This window comes from Diceros bicornis, chromosome X (genome assembly GCF_020826845.1).
Source record: "Diceros bicornis minor isolate mBicDic1 chromosome X, mDicBic1.mat.cur, whole genome shotgun sequence".
Classification (NCBI taxonomy): Eukaryota; Metazoa; Chordata; class Mammalia; order Perissodactyla; family Rhinocerotidae; genus Diceros; species Diceros bicornis.
Window position 1 is genome coordinate 66,006,845 of NC_080781.1, and position 23,000 is coordinate 66,029,844.

The window sequence follows — 23,000 nt, forward strand, 5'->3', positions numbered from 1 at the left end:
GGGCGCGCACCGACTCACTGCTGCTCTGGCCATGCTGAGGCCGCATCCCACATACAGCAACTAGCAGGATGTGCAACTATGACATACAACTATCTACTGGGGCTTTGGGGAAAGAAAAGGAGGAGGATTGGCAATAGATGTTAGCTCAGAGCCGGTCTTCTTCAGCAAAAAGAGGAGGATTAGCATGGATGTTAGCTCAGGGCTGATCTTCCTCACAAAAATACTCAGAGATGGAATTGCTAGATCAAGTGGTAGTTCTATTTTTAATATTTTGAGGAACATTCATACTGTTTTCCATAGGGGTAGCAACAATTTACATTCCCACCAAGTACAGGGGTTCTCTTTTCTCCAAATCCTTGACAGCACTTATTTCTTGTCATATTATAATAACCATTCTAACAGACATGAGATGATATCTCATTGTGGTTTTGATTTGCATTTACCTGATGACTAGTGAAGTTGAGATTCTTTTCATGTACCTGTTTTGCATTCGTGTGTCTTCTTTGGAAAGATCTCTATTTAGTTCTTCTGCCCATTTTTTAATCTGATTGGTTTTCTTTTCTATTGAAATATAAATTCTTTATATATTTTGTATATTAACCTCTCATCAGATATAAGATTTGCAAATATTTTCTCCCATTAGTAAGCAGTCTTTTCATTTTGTTGATGGTTTCCTTTACTATACAGAAGATTTAGTTTGATGTGGTGTCACTTGTTTACTTTTGCTTTTGTTGCTTATGTTTTGGGTGTCAAATCCAAAATATCATTTCCAAGACAAGTGTCAAGTAGCTTACCCCCAAAGTTTTCTTCTAGGAGTTTTATGGTTTCAGGTCTTACGTTCAAATTTTTAATCCATTTTGGGTTGATTTTTGTGTTTGATGTAAGATAGTGGTCCAGATTCATTATTTTGCATGTGGCTGTCCAGTTTTCTCAACACCATTCATTTAAGAGACTATTCTTTCCCCATTGTACATTCTTTGTACATAAATTAATTGATTATATATGCATGGGTTGTTTCTGGGCTCTCTATTCTGTTCCATTGTTCTCTGTGTCTGTTTTTATGCCAATACCATACTGTTTTGACTACTATAGCTTTGTAATATAGTTTTAAATCAGGATGTGTGATGCCCCCAGCCTTGTTCTTCTTTCTCAAGATTGCTTTGGCTATTTGGGGTCCTTTGTGGTTCCATATAAATTTTAGAATTATTTGTTCTATTTCTATGAAAAATACATTGAAATTTTAATAGTGATTTTTATGAATCTGTAGATTGCTTTGAGTAGTATGGACATTTTAACAATATTATTTACTCCAGTCCTTGAGCATGGATTATCATTCCATTTATTTGTTTCTTCTTCAATTTCTTTCATCAATGTCTTATAGTTTTTAGTGTACAAGTCTTTCATCTCTTCAGTTAAATTTATTCTTAGGTACATTATTCTTTTTGGTGCAATTGTAAATAGGATTGTTTCCTCCATTTCTCTTTCTGATAATTCATTATTAGTGTATGGAAATGCAATGGATTTTTGTATATTGATTGTGTATCCTGCAACTTTACTGAATTTGTTTATTCTAACAGTTTTTATTGGCGGAGTGTTTAGGGTTTTCTATAGATAATATCATGTCATCTGCAAATAGAGACATTTTTACTTCTTTTCTAATTCGAGTGTCTTTTATTTCTTTTTCTTGGCTAATTGCTATGGCTAGGACTTCCATTACTATGCTGAATAAAACTGGCGAGGTTGGGCATCCTTGTCTTGTTTCTGGTCTTAGAGGAATAGCTTTCAGATTTTCACCATTGAATATGATGTTAGCTGTGTTCTTGTTATATATGGCCTTTATTATCTTAAGGTATAGTCTCTTCATAGTCAGTTGTTGAGAGTTTTTATCATGAATGGGTGTCAAATTTTGTCAACTGCTTTTTTTACGGCTCCCAGGATGATTATGTGATTTTATTTTTTCTGGGAAAGATTCACCCTGAGCTAACATCTGTTGCCAATCTTCCTCTTTTCTTTTTCTTCCCCAAAGCCCCAGTACATAGTTGTATATTCTAGTTGTAGGTCCTTCTAGTTCTTCTATGTAAGCCACCACCACAGCATGGCTACTGACAGACAAGTGATGTGGTTCCACTCCCAGGAAGTGAACCTGGGTTGCTGAAGCAGAGAATGCTGAACTTTAACCACTAGGCCATCAGGGCTGGCTTGATTATGTGATTTTTATACTTCATTTTGTTAATGTGGGTTATCATATTGATTGATTTGTGAATGTTAAACCACCCTTGCATTCCCAGAATAAATTCCTCTTGTTCATGATGTATCATCTTTTTAATATATATTTGAATTTGGTTTTCTAATATTTTGTTAAGGATTTTTGCAAATATATTTATCAGGGATATTGGCTTGTAATTTTCTTTTCTGTTGTTGTCCTTGTCTGATTTTGGTATCAGAATAATGTTGGCCTCATAAAATGAGTTTGCAAGGGTTCCCTCCTCCTCTGTTTTTTGGGAGAGTTTGAGAAGGATTGGTATTAATTCTTCTTTAAATGTTTGGTAGAATTCACCAGTGAAACCACCTGGTCCTGGACTTTGTTGATAGGCTTTTTGTTTTTTTATTACTGATTCAATTTCCTTACTAGTAATTGTTCTATTCACATTTTCTATTTCTTCATGACTCAGTCTTGGTAGGTTGTATGCTTCTAGGAATTTATCCATTTCTTCTAGGTTATCCAATTTGTTGATATGTAATTGTTCATAGTGGTGTCTTGTGATCCTTTGTATTTGTGTGGTAACATTTATAATGTCTTCTTCTTCATTCATAATTTAATTTATTTGAGCCCTTTCTCATTTTTTCTTGGTGATTCTAGCTAAAGGTTTATCTGTTTTGTTTATCTTTTCAAAAAACCAGCCCTTAGTTTTATTGATCTTCTCTGCTGTCTTTTTAGTCTCTATTTCATTTATATCCACTCTGATCTTTGATGCTTCCTCACCTCTATTAACTTTGGGATTAGTTTGTTCTTCTTTTTCTAGTTCCTTGGGGTTTAAAGTTTGGCTGCTTTTTTGAGATTTTTTTCCTTAATGTAGGTGTTTATCACTATAAGCTTACCTCTTAAAACTGCTTTTGCTGCATATCATAACTTTTGGTATGTTGTATTTCCATTTTCAATTGTCTCAAGATATTTTTTGATTTCTCTTTTGATTCCATCTTTGATCCATTTGTTCTTCACTAGCATGTTGTTAAATCTTCACATATTTGTGAATTTTCTAGTTTTCTTCTTGTAATTGTTTTCTAGTTTCATATCATTGTGTTCCGAAAAGTTGTTTGATATGATTTCAATATTCTTAAATTTATTAACACTTTATTTTTGTCCTAATATATGATCTATCCTACAGTTCCATGTGTGCTTGATAAAAATGTGCATTCTGCTGCTGCTGCATGGAATGTTCCATAAAAGTCTAAGTCCATCTGTTCTAACGTATAATTTAAGTCCACTGTTTCTTCATTGATTTTCTGTCTGGATGTTCTATCCATTGTTGAAAGTGGGATATTGAAATCCCCTACTATTATCATATTTCCTTCTATTTTCCCTTCAGGGCTGTTAATATTTGCTTTACGTATTTAGGTGTTTTGTATGTGGGGTGCATAAATATTTACACGTTATGTTTTCTTATAGTATTGACCCCTTTATCATATAATGACCTTATTTTTCTCTTGTTACGGTCTTTGGCTTAAAGTCTAATTTGGCTTAAAGTCTAATTTGTCTGATATAAATATAGCTATCGCTGCTTTTTATTTTTTTTGGTCTCCACTTACCTGGAATATTTTTTTTCCATCCTTTTCCTTTAGTGTGTATGTGTCCTTAAAGCTGAAGTAGTATCTTATAGGCAGTATATAGTTGGGTCATGTTTTTTTATTCATTCAGCCACTTTGTCTTTTAATTGAAGAATTTAGTTCATTTACATTTAAAGTAATTTTTGATAGGCATGGACTTACTATTGACATTTTGTTCATTCTTTCCTGGCTGTTTTTAATTGTTTTGCTCATTTCTTCTTCTCTTGCTCTCTTCTTTTTTGACTTGATGATTTTCTGTAGTGGTATGCTTTTATTTTTTTCTCTTTATCTTTTGTGTATCTACTATATGTTTTTGCTTTGTGCTTACCTTGAGGATTACATCAAGCATATTATAACAGTCAATTTTAAGCTGATATCAACTTAACTTCAAAGACATACTAAAGTTCTATCTTTCTCCTCTCACTCCTCAACACGTTTTATGTTTTTGATGATGCAATTTACATCTTTATACTAGAAATGTTTTCTCACTTTCTCTTTCTTATTATTCATTATTAATGTAAAGAAATGTAACTAATTTTTGTGTGTTGATTTTGTATTCTGCATATGTGGTTAGTTTGTTTATGAGTTCTAATATTTTTTGTGGAATATTTAGGGTTTTCTACATGTATGTTCCTGTTATGTGCAAACCGAAATAATTTTACATCTTCCTTTCCCATATGTATGCCTTTTATTTCTTTTTCTTGCCTAATTTTTCTGGCTAGGACTTCCAAAACTTTGTTGAATGGAAGTAGTGAAAACAGCATCCTTGTCTTATTCCTGATAAAAAGCCATTGAGTAAGATGTTAGCCATGAGTTTTTCATACATGGCTTTTATCATGTTGAGGTAGTTTCTTTCTATTCATAGTTTGTTGAGTGTTTTTATCATAAGAAAGTGTTGAATTTTATCAAATATTTTCTCTGCATCAATTTACATGATCATTTTTTCCCCTTCCTTCTGTTTATTTGGTATGGTACATTGATTCTCCAAGGTTGAACAAGACTTGCATTCCAGTAATAAATCCCACTTGGTCATGGTGTATCATCCTTTTAATGTGTTGTTGAATTATGTTTGGTATTATTTTGTTGAAGATTTTTGCAACAAAATTCAGAAGGGATATTGTTCTGCTGTTGGGTGGAGTATACTATGTATGAATGTAAGGTCCAATTGGTATATAGTGTTGTTTCAATCCTCTATTTTCCTATTATCTTCTGTCTGGTTATTCTACCCACAATTGAAAATGGAGTATTTAAGTTTCCCACTGTTATTGTATTGCTGCCTAGTTCTCCTTTCAATTCTGTTAATGATTGCTTAATATATTTGAAAGCTCTGATATTAGGTGTGTACACAGTTATAATTTTTATATATTTCTGGTGAATTTACTCTATTATTTTATAAAGTTCTTCTTTGTCTCTTGTGACAATTTTTGACTTAAATTTATTGTGACTTTTACTGTTATAGCCACCTCTGGTCTCTTTTGGTTATTATTCACACTGAGTATCTTTTCTCCTCCTTTTGCATTCAATCTATATGTGTCTTTAGATCTAAAGTGAATCTCTTGTAGAGAGCTTATAGTAGGATCTAGCTTTTTTTAATCTCTTCTGCCAATCTTTGTCTTTTGTTTGGGGATATTAATTCATTTACATTTCAAACAATTGATTGAGAAGCACTTAGTTTTGACATTTTGTTATTTTTCTGTATGTGTTAAGGCTATTTTGTTCCTTATTTCTTCCTTTATTGTCTTCCTTTGTGTTTAGTTGATTTTTTGGAGTGAAACATTTTAATTTCCTCCTCATTTCCTTTTGTGTATATTCTATAGTTAGACATATATATTTCATACATATATACATATATATATTCTATAGATACACATATATAAATAGAATATTTGTGGTTACCATGGGGATTTATATAACACCCTAAAGTTATAATAGCCTATTTTGAATTGATAACAATTTAACTTCAATTGCATACAAAAACTGTACATCTTTACAGCTCCACATCCCTTTTATGTTGCTAATGTTTCAAATTATATATTTTTTGGTAAAAGTTTCAAGTTTGTTGCATATTTCCACATTTGTATGCACTACAAAATGATCACCACAACAAGTATAGTTACCATCCATCACAATACAGTTGACCCCCTTCACCCATCTTACCAACCCTCAATCCCCTACCCCTCTGGTAACCACTTGGCTGTTCTCTGTATCTACGAGTTTGTTTTTATTTTATTTTGTTTATTCATTTTTTTTGTTTTTTTAGATACCACATATGAGTGAAATCATATGGTATTTGACTTTCTCCATCTGACTTACTTCACTCAGCATAATACCCTCAAGTTTCATTCATGTTGTTGCAAATGGCAAGACTTCATTCTTCTTCTACAGTTAAGTAGTATTCCATTGTGTGTGTGTGTGTATACATACCACATCTTATTTACCCATTCATCCCTCAATGAACACTTAGGTTGTTTCCATATCTTGGCTATTGTAATAACACTGCAATGAACATAGGTGTGCATATATCTTTTTGAGTTAATATTTTCATGTTCTTTCAATATATACCCAGAAGTGTAATTGCTGCATCACATGGTAGTTCTATTTTTAACTTTTTGAGGAACCTCTATACTGTTTTCCATGGTTGTTGAATCAATTTACATTCCTATCAACAGTGCATGAGGGTTCCCTTTTCTCCACATACTTGCCAACACTTGTTATTTCTTGTCTTTTTAATAATAGCCATTCTGGCAGGTGTGAGGTGATACCTCATTGTGGTTTTGACTTGCATTTCCTTGATGACTAGTGATGTTGAGCATCTTTTCATTTGCCTGTTGGTCATCTGTATGTCTTTGGAAAAAATGTCTATCCAAGTCCCCTGCCCATTTTTTAATTGGATTGTTCACTTTTTTGATACTGAATTATATGAGTTCTTTATATACTGTGGATATTTACACCATACTGGATATATAATTTGTAAATATTTTCTCCCATTCAGTAGGTTTCCTTTGCTGTGCAGAAGCTTTTTAGTTTGGTGGCGTCCCATTTGTTTATTTTGTTGAGGATTTTTGTATCTATGTTCATCAAGGATATTGGCCTGTAATTTTCTTTTTATTGTGGTGTTTTATCTGGTGTTTGTATCACAGTAATGTTGGATTTGTAAAATGTGTTTGGAAGATTTCTCTCCTTTTCAATTTTTTGGAAGAATTTTAGAAGGATAGGTATTAAATCTTGTTTGAGTGCTTTGTAGAATTTTCCAGGGAAGCTGTTTGGTCCGGGATTTTTGTCTATTGGTAGGTTTTTGATTACCATTTCAATCTCCTTACTATAGTGATAGTCTATTTAGATTTGCTATTTATAGTGATTGGTCTAATAGCGATTGGTCTAATAGCGCTTGGTTTATTCAGATTTGCTATTTCTTCATGATTCAGTCTTGGGATATTGTATGTTTCTAGGAATTTATCCATTTCTTCTGGGTTGTTCAGTCTGTTGGCACATAATTGTTCATAGTTGTCTCTTATAATCCTTTGTATTTCTATATTATCTGTTGTAACATCTCCCTTTCATTTCTGATTTTATTTATTTGAGCCCTCTCTCTTTTTTTCTTCGTTAGTCTAGCTAAAGGTCTGTCAATTTTCTATCCTTTCAAAGAACCAGATCTTAGTTTCATTGATCTTTTCTACTGTTTTCTTAGTCTTTATTTCACTTATCTCCACTGTGATCTTTATTATTTCCTTCCTTCTACTAATTTTAGGCTTTGTTTGTTCTTATTTTCTAGTTCCTTTAGGTGTAAAGTTAGGTTTTTCAGCTGAGATTTTTCTTGTTTCTTGAGGTGGGCCTGTATTGCTATGAACTTCCCTCTTATAACCACTTTTGCTGCATCTCATAGATTTTGGTATGTCATGTTTTTGTTTTCATTTTTCTGTAGGTATTTTTTGATTTCTCCTTTGATTTCCTTGATGACTCATTGGTTGTTCAGTAGCATGTTGTTCAGTCTCCACATTTTTGTGGTTTTATCCATGTTTTCTTATAAATTAACTTCTAGTTTCATGCCATTGTGGTCATAAAAGATGCTTGATGTGATTTCCCTCTTCTTGAATTTATTGAGACTTGTTTTGTGGCCTAGTGTGTGATTTATGCTGGAGAATGCTCCGTGTACACTTGAGAAGAATGTGTATTCTACTGCTTTTGGATGGAATGTTCTCAATCTATCTATTAAGTCCATCTGGTCTAATATGTCATTTAAAGCTAATATTTACTTATTAATTTTTTGTCTGAATGATCTATTGATGTCAGTGGGGTGTTAAATTCCCCTACTATTAATATATTACTTTCAATTTCTCCCTTTAGGTCTGTTAATATTTTCTCTCTTTATTTTGGTGTTCCTATGTTGGTTGCATATATATTTACAAATGTTATATTTTCCTGGTGGATTGGCCTTTATAAATATATAGTACCCTTTGCTTTTTTATTAAAGTCTTTCTTTTAAAGTCTATTTTGTCTGATATGAGTATTGCTGCTCTATCTTTCTTTTCATTTCCATTTGCATGGAATATCTTTTTCCATCCCTTCGCTTTCAGTCTGTGTGTGTGTTTATGTCTGAAGTGAGTCTCTTGTAGGCAACACATGGATGGGTCTTGTTTTTTTAATCCATTCAGCAGCTCTGTTTTTTGACTGTCAAATTTAGTCCATGTACATTTAAAGTAATTATTGATAGGTATGTACTTACTACCATTTTGTTCATTGTTTTCTGGCTGTTTTTGTAGTTCCTTTCTGTTTCTTTCTTCTTCTCTTTCTCTCTTTTTAAATGATACCTTTATATATTGTGTACTCATTAACAGATATATATAATTATTTTTTATGATTTGTCTTTTAAACATTAAAAATAATTAAAAATGGAGTTAAGAACCAAAGTTACAAGATATTGGTTTTATATTTGTTCATATATTTACCTGTACTGGAGAATTTTATATTTTCATATGGCTTTGAGTCTAGTGTCCTTTCATTTCACATTGAAGGACTCCCTTTAGCATTTCTTATAGGACAGGTCTAGTGATAATGAACTCTGTCGGCTTTTGTTTATCTTTGAATGTCTTAATTTATTCCTCATTTTTGAAGAATAGGTTTTCCAGATATAGAATTCTCAGTTGAAAATTTTTTCTTTCATCACTTAAAAAATATTATTCTTGGGCCTGCCTGGTGGTGCAAGCAGTTAAATGCGCACAGTCCACTGTGGCAGCCCGGGTTCGCCAGTTGGGATCCCGGGCGCGCACCAACTCACTGATTGGCAAGCCGTGCTGCAGCGGTGTCCCATATAAAGTGGAGGAAGATGGGCGTGGATGTTAGCCCAGGGCCAGTCTTCCTCAGCAAAAAAAGAGGAGGATTGGTAGATGTTAGCACAGGGCTGATCTCCTCAAAAAAAAAATATATATATATTATTCCACTGTCTTCCAGCATGCAAGATATTTGCTGAGAAATTTTATGATAATATTATTAAAGATCCCTTGTATGTGACAAGTCACTTTTCTCTTGCCATTTTCAAGATTCTCTCCTTGTCTTTTACTTTTGAAAGTTTTATTATAATATGTCTCAGTGTGGGTCTCATTGGGTTTATCCTACTTGTGGTTTGTTGAGTTTCCTTTATTTGTACATCCATGTATTTCCTCAAATGTGGGAAGTTTTGGCTATTAGTTCTTCAAATAAGCTCTCTGCTTCTTTATCTCTCTCTTCTCCTTCTGGGACTCCCATAATGTGTATATTGGTCTGCTTGATAGAGCCCTGTAAGTCTTTTAGGCTCTATTCACTTTTCTTTATTCTTTTTCCTTTTCACTCCTTGGACTTGATAATTTCAAATGACCTGTCTTCAAGTTTACTATTTCTTTCATCTTCCTGTCTGAATCTGCTGTTAAATGCCTCTACTAATTTTTCAATTCAGTTATTGTACTTTTCAGCTCCAGAATTTGCTTGGTTCTTTTTAAAAATAATTTCTATCTCTTTATTTATATTCTCATTTTGTTCATATATCATTTTCCTGAATTCTTTTATCTGACTGTCTGTGCTGTCCTTTAGCTCATTGAATATTTTTAAGACAGTTTTTTTAAAAAGTCTTTGTCATATAAGACTTAGGCCTGTGTTCCTTTAGGGTCAGTTTATGGAGATTTATTTTGTTCCTTTGAAGGGGCCATGTGTCCTTGTTTCTTCATATGACTTGTGATATTTTTATCAGAATTTTAGAGGCTCCCTTCTGATGACATTGCACTGTGCTCAGGAAGGGGTTGGACAAAGGTGAGAAAAAATGCCATGGAATTTCCTATCATCTTGAGTGGGACTTTTTCTTAGCTGGGGGTTCACTTTGTTGCAACTCTTTAACTAGTTTCTAGCATTCCCACAAAGATACTTTGGTCTGTTTATTGTTGTTTACTTAGTATTTCCATATGGGAGCAAGGGCCTGGGGTTTTCTAGTCTGTCCTCTTGCTGACACCACTCTCCCAGGAACGTCTCATTTTGTGACCTCTGTTTAAGTCCATTTATTTCTTCTGAAGATAGTTAAGAAGAGATAAGTTGTTTCATGAGGTTTATACTTACTTCTTGGAAATGATCTAGTGATCTTTTCTGGTGGGTCAACAAATAGTTGAGAAACCACTCAAAGGACACTGTCTTTACAAAATGCAAAGCATAGGCCTTAACAGATGTGTAATAGCCATGTACACTTTTCACATTTATGATTATCTTCATTGCCTCATCATACTGCTGCCTTAAACTCTCCAGCTGAAGCATACACTCTGTGACCAGACTGGCAAGGATAACAAGGGCTTTATGAAGATACAATTTTTTACATCTGGAGAACTAAATGTTTTCTCCATAGCACTTATTATCTTCTAATATCCTCTTTAACTTAATGATTTATTTTGTTTATGGCTTCTCTCTCACTCCACTAGAATGTAAGATTTATGAAGGCAGTGATTTGTGTTTGTTTTGTTCCATGCTCTACCTCAAGTTCTTAGAAGAATGCCTAAAACATAAAATACCTTAAAAATTGTCTGTTGTATTGAATGAGATTGAGATCCTGAGTCTTGATGCTATCCTCAATAAAAGACTCACAACCGTCCCTTCCCCTGAATCCTCTACTTTTAGAGGATGCCAGTGTTCAAGAATGTCAACTTTTTGTTTAATATTTTATACTCAGGAAATATTGTATCTCTCTATATATATCTATATCTATACATATCTATTTTTTATGTATTTACTATTTTATCACCAGGATCACCAGCTGGATCATATTAGTGCACAATAAATATTGTCAAATCAATAAATGAAAGAGTATCTGGAAATCATGCAAGGTAATTGACTTGATGAACAAATAAAAGGGGAAAAACCATACACATTTGTCAATAGATAATGTAAATGCATTCAATAATAAGAGGGCCTAACTTTTTTTATAGCACTCTACTAAGCACTCTATGTATATTTATTGATGTCATCGCCACAGAAATCTTATGATGTAGGTAGTACTATTATCCTTATTTTGGAGATCAAGAAACAGAAGAGTGGAGAAATAAGTAACTTGCAAAGCCACACACCTGATAAGTGTCAGAGTTGGAGATTCCAGCACAGACATCCCAGCTCTAGCATTTATGCATTCGAACTTCCTCTCTGGAAAACTATAAGCAGCCAATCCTAAAGAAACCTTCAAGTAGTTAAGTAGGTTATCCGGATGGAGACACCAGAATCCATGAGTTAACATCCTTCTGAATGACAAAATACTGAATCTATTTCTGTTAAAAATTTTTAAATGAGAAGGATACTCTGTATTATCACTCTTTTCAAATTTGTTTTAGGTATCTTGACAATATGAAAAGTTAAGAAAAAATGAAAAAACTGGCACTTTCCCTGAATCTATATCCCCGAGGTCTACTGGCAGTCCCAAAGCATGTCACCTTTCCTCGGACCACAGTGGGTCGTGCATACATGTGTGACTCCCACTCAACATCATCTCTTGCTGGTGGTGATGATGGAGACTCCATATGTCTCCTTGGACTGAGAAGTCTTATCTGGTTACAATATGGACTCATACATCCTTCAGGCAGAATATTATAGGAAAAAAGCATAGAATGTGCAGGAAGAAAATCCGTTAGATAATTCCTGGCTCAGGTATGTTTTTGGCTTTTGGTGTCTTTGAGCAAACTGCTTCATAGATGTGAACCTCAGCTTCCTCATTAGGAGAATAAGGATACTAACACCCACTAGACTGGGTTATTGTGAGGAGCAGATGAAGTCATGCAGGAAAAGGAGATCACACACTGCCTGACACATGGCAGGAACCCACTGCAGAACCACTAGTTTGAAATAATGTCAGAGTAGATGGAATCTATTTCCTCCACTCAATACCATGTAATATGTTTTACTCCTTATATTCCTGTTTATGCAATATATAATAAAGGAAACTAAAGTTCTGAGACCTGCTCCTAATTTGACATATAAAATAGTTTCACATTTCACATAGGCGTATTCACATCTAAAGTTGAGTCTTCATTTTAAGGAAAAGTTAAGACAGCTGCCTGAGACTGAGCTGCCTTCTATCTAGGAGACAATGAAATAATATTCCATGTACTCATTCTGCCTGTCGTGTAATACAGTAGGAAATCACTTCTCTGCCTTTCGAGGAGCGCTGGGACAGAAGGCAGCAATTGGGAATACTCATAAAGCTGTGGATTTCTCTAAAGCAGGTCTGTCTTGGGCTTCACTCCTAGTGCCTGCCAGAGGGACAGGTATAATGTTAACGCTTGTTTATTTCACTTCTTAGGTTTATATTTTCAAATGCTTTCTTGCTAACTCTGGTATTTAGTTCAGACAAAAGTTATATCTTTTATGGGAGGTACAAGACAGGACTGGAAGAGAACACTATTTCTTGAAGGCTTATTCTGTGCCATACACTTTACACAATAATACATCTAAAGAAAGGAAACAGGGATTATATCCAGGAAGTCAATTATAGGGAGATTGTCACTCTGTCCTCTTTGACTATTGGTATGGTTCTGAATTTTTGTAAGGAATGAGAAGATATGAGTCTGTGTAAGATTGATTTTTCCAGGGAGAAAATACAGATATTCCTAACCCAGAGTCATATACCAGGGAACATTCAATGGCTATTAGGTATAGGAATATTTGATTCTTACAGTCACAATAGGATAAGAATGGACATGGCTATGCATGTGTTAAACTAAACAGAAGCTATATTTTTGAGGTGTTGGTTCCAAAAATCTATCATCTATAGAGAAAATTATCATTAAAAATCCATATCACCATTGAATTTATTTCCACTTGGCAAAATGCTGTGGGACAGTTAATATGAATAAAAGGTCTATAGGTGTATTTAACAGTTCATTTGTGAAAGTCAGGAATTGTGGTCTATATTAGTCAGGGATCTCCAGAGAAATAGAATCAATAGTTTTTCTCCCTTCTTTCCTTCCTTCCTTCCTCCCTTCCTTCCTTCCTTCCTTCTTTCCTTCCTTCCTTCTTTCCATCTATCATCTATCTATCTAGACATATACATATATCTAGAGAGAGATGTATATCTCTATAGATAAATATATCTATATCTATCTATCCACCTATATATAGAGATATATGTGTATCTATAAATATGTAGAGAGAGATTGATAAAAATTATTGATTAATTGAAATATATATATATATATATATATGCAGAGAGAGAGAGAGAGAGACATTGAGATTGATTGGTTTTAAATTCCTTAAATTTGAGGAATGTAAGGAACTCTTCCCTGTGAGGCCAGGGAAGAGTTGCAGTTTAAGTTCAAATGCAGTCTGGTGGCAGAATTCCTTCTTCCCTAGGGGAAGTCAGTCTTTTTTTTTTCTATTAAGGCCTTCAATTGATTGGATGAGGCTGACTCACATTTTGGAAGGTGATCTACTTTACTCAAAGTCTACTTATTTAAATGTTAATCTCATCTAAAAAATACCTTCGCAAAAACATCTACAATACTGTTTGACCAAATATCTGGGTACCATGCCTAACCAAGTTGACATATTAAATTAACCATCATATGATCCTATGTACTTTATCACAGCCTATGGAAATTTTCTTTATATTAACAATTGTTAAGGTTACATGTACATGCTAGGTTAAAATAGAGAGACATTAGGAAGAGGTAGGTGTGCTCCATGAATGTCCCACAGTTGGGAGGAAAACACTGCCAGTAAACTGGTGCATAAGGCAAGAACAAAAGGGGCAGTGATGTCATATAGCAATCCTATGGTATAGACATCTGTCTCAACCCAACAGTGGATTATTTTAAATATGAAGAGTAAGCACTGTGATCAATCGATATGCCTAAGTCTCTGTTTTTGTGTGTCACTTATTGCTAATGGTGACTGCATTTGACTTTCATTCCCTTCTATAAACACAGAGGGCTTTCACAGATGCGATCTCCTTATATCTCACAACATTTCTTGGTGGGTTGCAGGGTTAGGTATTATTCTGTTTCACAGAAGAGGCCAGGACAGAGGGAAAAACTAAATCAAGACCCTAATGATACTGGCACAGGGACCCGTATCTCCTGACAGTTACTCCTGTGTCCTTTTCAGCAGATCAATTATGCAATTTTCTTCCACAGCCAATGAGGAGGAAGCAGACTGGAACCAGAGTACCTCAGCAATGCTGAGGAAGTGGAGGCACTGGGCATCTTTGAGGACAGGGGTGTGGGGTAAGTACGAAAATCATAGAATTGTTTCAAAATTTATTAAAGGGATATTTAGAACTGCAGTTCATTTCTATGACCCACTCAGCCATAAAACTGCTCCTCTCTGAACCCAGAAGAAAATGAGAGGTTTACCTTCTGAAAAAATTTATTTAGAGAAGTTGTAGACGTAGGTACACCAGGCATAGAGGATGGTAGGGGTGAAACATGACCAAAGGGAATTAGCTGAAATTTGGAACCCTGAATGTTGGCCAGACCAGCCACACAGTCTTCTCAGCTGCCAGAGAACTCACAAGTAATAACACCCCAGGCAGGGATATCTGTTTTGCTGATGCAGTCTTATCAGTCTATGAACCTTGTCTGATCTTCTAGAAAGCCTTGGGGTCAGCCACAAATTGTCCAAGCTGCATGTCACCCAATCTAGTTTAAACTGAAGGTGATCCAGAAGCATTTTCAGGCCTTGGCAGAACTGACCCAGAGCGATACAACCGGCATAGTCAGTAGCCTACACTTCTGCAATGGTCCCTTTAATACCCAAACCTTGTCGGGGAGCAAAAAGACTCTTGCAGTGTCGTGGATACACCTCTAGGGAAAAAACAGGTTTGGATTACAAGAGCATTGATTTAATAAATTCTGACCTTCCTTTCCAGTTTCTGTCAGACCACACAAGAGATCAGAAAAAAGCTATCTGGATGTGTCTACCAATCATTACAACTAAAAACAGTGAATACATTGGTATAGAATCAAGGGACCCTAGGCTCCAGATATTAGATAGGATACCCCAGGGAAGTTCCCACCCCAACAATCAGGGTTGTCATTGTTACCAAGTTGTTAACAGGTATCACTTGAGGAGAAGGCCATTGGATGGGAATTGGAAAGTCTAGTTATGCTGACGTCTTTATATATTCTCTCATGATTTCTAATACTTTTGCTTTTCTTCCTATGCCCAGAATATATGGCTCAAGGATCTGGTGGCAGGGGCAAGGAGGGGATAGATGTTTCTATCCACAGACTTCAACCTTGGACTAGGCCCTGCATACACATTGGGACGTCACTTAAGAAAGGATCCTGAGAATCTTCCCCAGGGCGAGGTGAAGAGACAAAGGAAGGGCTGATAGGGACTGCTAGAGTGAGGATATTTTCTTTCTTTCTGCAGGCTGTCAGTGACCCAGATGCAGAACCCATGGCTTTCGTTGTTTTGAGTGATATTATGCAGAACCAATATGAAGACAGCAGCTTGCCAAGTCAATCTGCTGCTCCCTATGAGTCTTGGAAGATTCCATTAAGGAGAACTCTGGAGTGTTTCACAAGATGCTTTGGGTGAGAACTACACTACGAATTCTAACTCTCTAATTTCTCCCCTCCAAACTGTCTCCCCTTTCTGACAAACCAGGAGAATCCCCAGATCTTCTGACTTTAAGGTTCTCCCAGGACGGGGCTGACGCTCTGTTTTCTTTTGCAGGAAGAGATATAATACACATAGAAATTCTATGGCCTGAGGCCATGGATGCTGCAAACATAGACTCATGAATGGATATAAATACACCTCTACTGACACATTCCTCTCTTTTCTTTTGTTCTTCTATTGGTTGTTTTATAATAAATGCTGGCATGCTTGCTTATTTTTGCTTTACCGTATTTGTAGTGCCTGTTCATACAGAGAGCACCCTCAGATGGGATGGGGGTTGTCAGGGTTGGTGGGGGTAGGGAATTCACCATAGAGAGCTACTACTTTACTCAGCCCTGTGAGGCTATACCTCGATCATCTAGGGTCGGTACTGCTTGTTCCCAAGTCATTGGTGGAATAGAACTATGACCCGTGGACAGTAAACAGTGTTTTATTTTTTTTCCACAGTTGTCAGTTCTTATCCTGAGCAGGACAATTTCATGTAGGAATTAGGAAGAAATAACATCTCTCTCCCCAACCCTCAGGTCTGTAGATATACCAACACCCTATATAGTATGCAGATGAGCAGTGATTTGAAGGGAGCATTAGCAGACAACTTGTCTCAGGATCCTGGAGAAAGGTCTTCAACTTTATTATTATAATCAGCTCACAACCATCACCACTCCACCCTCAGGCAGAACCCCAGTAACACAACACACCACCCCCAACATCAGGTTGTGCTTTCTCATATTAGGATGATTTTTCCCTTCCTCAGCTGCCCTTCATAGGTATTGAAACATAATATTTTTCCAGGAAAAAGGAAAGGTTTTGGAACATGACTGACCCTAACTCCCACATATCTGGAGGATGCTTCCAGAGAATTTGTTTTAGGAATTTTCAAAACATCCCAGAGTGAACATATATTATTACTTAATAGATAAACCTATCAAAAGGCACTTAACGACACTTAATTGTAAGTCTAGGTAAACATCACCACTGATAAAAAGCTCCTTTATCAAAGCCTATTTCTCTCACTACCCCACAAGGTAACCAAGACAAAAACATGTGCCACAACCAGCCACTTATACATATAAATCCGTAAATGAGTAGTAGTTCTTCACAATTTGGAGAACAAAGAAAAAACTCTTTGAAAAAGTCTGACAAAAACCACGAACACTCTCTACTGAACAATTCTTAGGTAGCCCATGATATTTTGCATGGAATTTCACTGGTGAATTCAATAAATATATAGCAAAAATTAATACCAAACATACACAAACTTTATGAGAAAACAGAGGAAGGAACACATCCTAATTTATTTTATGGGGCCAGCATTACCCTGATACCAAAATTAACAAATACATTAAAAAATACAGATTAATATCACTCATTAGCATAAATACAAAAATCCTTAACAAATTATAATCAAATTGAATCCAACATTACATAAAAAGAATAATACACCATGAACAAGTGAAGTTCAATCCAGAATGCAAGATTGGCTTATCATTCACAAATCAATCAAAATAGAAAACTTCAGCTCTGTAAAGGACTCTGTGATGAGGTTGAAAAAAAAAAACCTACACGCTGGGAGGAAAGATTTGCAAAGCATATATCTGACAAAAGACTAGTATCTAGAATATATATTTTAAAAGCCTCAAAATCAACAGCAAAAAAACCCTCCAATTAGGAAATGGGCAAAAGACGTGAACAGACATTTCACTGAAGAGGATATACAGATGGCAAATAAACACGTGACAAGATGTTCAACTTCATTAACCATTAGGGAAGTGAAAACTAAAACCACAACAAGATATCACTACACTTCTTTCTGAATGGCTAAAATAAAAAAATAGTGACAACAACAAACACTAACAAGGAAGCAGAGAAGATGAATTACTCATATATTGCTGGTGGAAATGTAAAATGGTAAAGTTACTCTTGAAAACAGTTTGGCAGTTTCTTAAAAAAAATGACTGAATATGCAGCTACCGTATGACCCAGCAAATCCACTTCTGGGCATTTATCCCAGATAAATGGAAATTCATGCTCACACAAAAATCTGAACATAATATTATTTATAGTAGCTTCATTTGTAAGAGCCAAAAATTGGGAACTACCAAAACGTCCTACAAGAGGTAAATACCATAGGAAACAAACTGTGGTATATCTGTACCATGGCATACTAGTCAGCAATAAAAAGGAATGAACTATTTATATATACAGCCATTTGGATTTATCTAAGGGCTTTAGGCTCAATGAAAACAAAAAGCCTGTCTCAAAAGGCCATACACTGCATGACTTCATTTATACAATTTTCTTGAAGTTATGAAAGTTGAAATCACAAAGTTATAGAAATGGAGAACAGATTAGTGGTTACCAGGGGTTATGGGTGGGATAAGGGGGTGGGGAGGGAGACAAAGAAATGGGTGTGACTATAAAAGGGCACCATTTTGTATCCTTGTGGTAATAGAAATACTCTGTATCTTGACTGCGGTGGTGGACACATGAACTTACAAAATCGAAACTGAATGTGACAAAATCAAAAAGAACCGTCTACACAGACACACATGAGTAAAGATAAAACTGGGAAAATCTGTACAAGATTAGTGGATTGTATCAATGCCAATATCCTGGTTGTGATTTATACTATAGTTGCGCAAGATGTTACCATTGAGAGAAACTGGGCAAAGGGCATACAGGAGCTTTCTGTATTCTTTCTCACAACCACATCTACATTTATCTCAAAATAAAAAGATTAATTAAAAAATATGACTATTGAAAGCTGGCCTTCATCCCCTGCTGGATGTTAAATATTGCTCTTATTACTGCTATCAGTTACTTTGCAAGCCAGGTGGACATGGTGGAGAGCAGAGGAGAAAGATTTCAGGAACCTTGACCTCCATGATTTCACTGAACCACTGGAGCAACCAAATCTGAAACCTTCCCAACCTCTGGACTTCCTATTATTCAAGATAATACTCTTGTCATGGTTTAAGCCAATTTGAGTGAATTGTTTGTTACTTGCTGCCTGAAATATCCTAAATGATATTTATATAATCTATGGCTGCTATTTTCAGTTGATTTGTCATAGGGTTACATGTGAGGATTTTTCTAGATGTGTCTAATGTGTCCAAGAGTGGATCTTCATTGATTTTTTTCCCTAGAATGTACTTAGTTCTCTTGATCTGCATGCTCACAACTTTTTCTGACTTAGATGTTCTTCACTGAAACTTTTGAGTATTGCTTCAGTTGCAACTAGTGTGGATCCTCCTCAGAAACACCCACCAATCTAGGGCCCTTTCCCTGTTCTCCCTTATGATCATTGTTCTTGTCATTCTTTTCACCAATCTACTTTTTGCAACAGATTGTTTAATTTCTTTCATACCACTAATATATACTTTTCCTTTTCCTACACTATAAATTTTTTTTCTGCTGCTTCAAATGTGGATTTTAAATCTGCTACTACATTTTAATTTACCTGCCATTTTACTGATGAGCAAACTCTGGTTGGAAGATCAAAGGGCATTTCACAAGGGCACACAGCTGAAAGATAGCCAAAGAGGGATTCAAACTCAGAGGTGTCTGACTCTAAAGCTGGTGCTTTGAACCACAGTACTCTTCTGAGTTGCTGGTTGATAAACAAGGAGGTAAGTCAGTGTCTGTGTCACTTTATAGTTAAAACTTTCAAGTAGAAATTAGAGATGAAGTTATTTTAAAATCTGACAGGCTCATGACTATGGTAAAGTGAACAAATAGCCTATTGTATGAAGACTAATGCTGGCAGGTTAGGCAATTTTTCATTCTCTCCCTCTTAAAATGAAGGAGGAAGAAATTTATTACTGTTGCCCTTGCTGCAACAATGCCCTGACCCCCATAAATATGGGCCTCCCACCATGCAGGGGATGGAGAGGATCCTAAATTGTGAATCACAAAATGATTGACCATATGGATAGAATTAGATAGCTCATTGGACAGCCCTATTTTCCTTCTCCCTGTTGTCATCACTGATACTCACTGATACCCACTGCATTTCACCCTGTCTCTGGTTCCTTCCTCTTGTTCAGTTCTCTGTCTCATTCTAGGTACTGAGGCATTGCTGTGTACTGAATGTTTGTGTCCTCCCCAAATTCACACAATAAAACAATAATCTGTATTATGATGGTATTTGGAGGTGGGGACTTTGGGAGATAATGATGTTTAGATGAGGTCATGAGGATGGAGCCCTCATGATATTATCAGTGCCCTTATGAGAAGAGGAAGAAAGAAGAGATCTCTCCCTTTCTCTCCATACACACAAACTGAGGAAAGGCCATGTGAGCACACATCAAGAAGGTGGCTGTCCACAAGTCAGGAAGTAGGTCCTCACCGAGAACTGAAAGAAATGAAAGAAGGATCCCAGAGGCACTTCAGAGATCACCAGGGCTGCCACTCCCACTACAGGCCCAGAGTGCACAGGCCTGGAGCACAAAGCTTCCTCCACCTCTGTTTCAAAGGGTAAGACCATTACAGAGAGCTGTGGCAGGGGCAGGGCCTTCACAGGGAGACATGTGGGCAGTGCCCTGCCTAGCCAAAGGGATGGGGCTGCCCCACTGAGTTGTAGGGGAGATGTTGCCATTCCAGTGGGCCTGAAGGGCAGAGCATAGATCCAAAGAGGATTATTCTCATGCCTTAAGATTTAATGGGATTTGCCTTGCTAGGTTTTGGACTTGCTTGAGACCTAGCACCTCTTCCTTCTTACCTATTTCTCCATTTTGGAATGGAATTGTCTATCCTATTCCATGACACCATTGTGTTTTGGAAGTATATAACTTGTCTTGTTTCACAGGTTCACAGCTGGAGAAAAATCCCCAATCCTCAATATGATAGTATTTAGACATGGGGCCTTTGGAAGATAATTAAGTTTAGATGAGGTCTTCAGGGTGGGGCCCTCATGATAGGATTACTTCCCTTATAAGAAGAAGAAGAGAAAAGAGATCTCTCCCTCTCTCTCCACATGCATTCACCAAGGAAAGGCTATGTGAGCATATATTAAGAAGGCAGCTGTCTACAAGCCAGGAAGTGGGCTCTCATCAGGAACTGAATCTGCCAGCACCTGATCCTGGACTTCCTAATCTCCAGAGCTGTGAGAAATAAATGTCTGTTGTTTAAGCCACCTACACTATGGTATTTTATTATAGCAGCCCAAACCAACTAAGACAAGTATCTTTGTACACTTATCTTAACGTGGGTCTTCTCAGTCCTTCCTTTGTTGTACACAGGCCAAAGAAGCCTCTTTGCTCAGATGTCTTTATTATTCCTCTTTTGTTCAAAGTTGAGTAACTCCTACCTTTCCAGGTTGGCACTTCTTTTCTATTTTCCTTGTTTGAACCCTGATGAAAGCTTTTCACAGATACTAAATACTCGTGTAATCCTGAGCACAGAGGTGGATAGTACTGGAGTGGGTGGTGGGTGTAGGGGTGATTCTGTGAATTCCATTTTTATTCCAAATTCTGGGGCCTCTCCAGAAGGCCAAAGACTCCACAATTTTATTTGAATGAAATAATTTCACCCTTTGTGAATGACTCATTTAGCTGTAACTACTTGTTAATGTGTCAATTCAAGTACAGCAAGTTAGAGAGACTCATCATAATCAAGGTGTGCAGGGATTAATTTACATTTTTTTTACTGGAATGTCAAGCTTTACACATACATGCACAAACTCACATACACACACAAACACACATATACATTATCATAGATTTTATACAGTAGAATTAGCTCCTGTTACTACCTACCTTGGGGAGTATGTAGCCCAAGCAAACAACTACCAACAGGTCATATGCCAATACAATAAAGCTGATCTCAAATACATCAGACTTCCAAAGGTTAAGATGTAAATGTAATATGCTTACTTTAGTAAATAGTCTGGGGCCGGCCCCGTGGCTTAGCGGTTAAGTGCACACACTCCGCTACTGGTGGCCCAGGTTCCGATCCCGGGCGCACACTGACACACCGCTTCTCCAGCCATGCTGAGGCCGCGTCCCACATACAGCAACTAGAAGGATGTACAACTATGACATACAATTATCTACTGGGGCTTTGGGGAACAAAAAGGAGGAGAATTGGCAATAGACGTTAGCTCAGAGCCAGTCTTCCTCAGCAAAAAGAGGAGGATTAGCATGGATGTTAGCTCAGGGCTAATCTTCCCCACAAAAAAAGAAAAAAATAATAAAATAAATAGTCTGACTTCGTTGCTGATGTTTGACTGTTGACAGCCTTCAAGTTCCACCCCTACCTCTTCCTCTCTTGCCCCACATCTGGGCAAGGTGATAAGAAAGCCTAGGAGCTCCATCTTTTTGTTTCAGTGGGAAGTTTAAACCCTGAAAGTGGCCGTCACTCTAGTCTCACCCCTTTACCACACTACAAGCCAAAGCCAATCTCTTATCTTTGCTCCCTCAAGCCATTTTCAGACTTCCATGGGAGCCTTCCCTATTCTCCCATGAAAGCTCATTGTTTGAGTAAAAAAAAAATCTCTTCATATCCTCTTGGTGCACTTGTGGCACCATCCAAACCAATTTTGGGTGGGATGGGTCCATCCTGCTTCTTCAGGATGACCACCACAATTGACACTGTGAGAAGGGTGTCTACGAGGCAACCACCACCTCTAGGTATTTCTTCTCTTACTTTGGCTTCCTAAGTGGCTCTGTTGTCTGCTGGCTCTCATGCTTTTTGAGTTGTTTGCTACCTTCTGGCAAGCTTGTGCTTTGAGCTGTGCAGGGTCTTCAACGAGCGAAGTTCATTATACAGAACCTATTTAGAGAAGAGTTCATTATTTTGACTGTTTCTCCATTTAACAGCCCAATTTGGCTGTTCTTAAACCTGGAAAATACAAGTGGTATCTCTTGATGAATTACCACAACTTACCCATTAAGGCCTCGACACCAATATTATTCAAATTACTGACTCTATCCAACCAGAAACTAGTAAATGCTTTGTAGTTATAGATTTGGCTAATATATTCTGTTTAGTGCTTATTTCAACAGCATTTTAGCTGCATTTTGCCTTCACCTTCAAAGGGACACAATACAAATTTA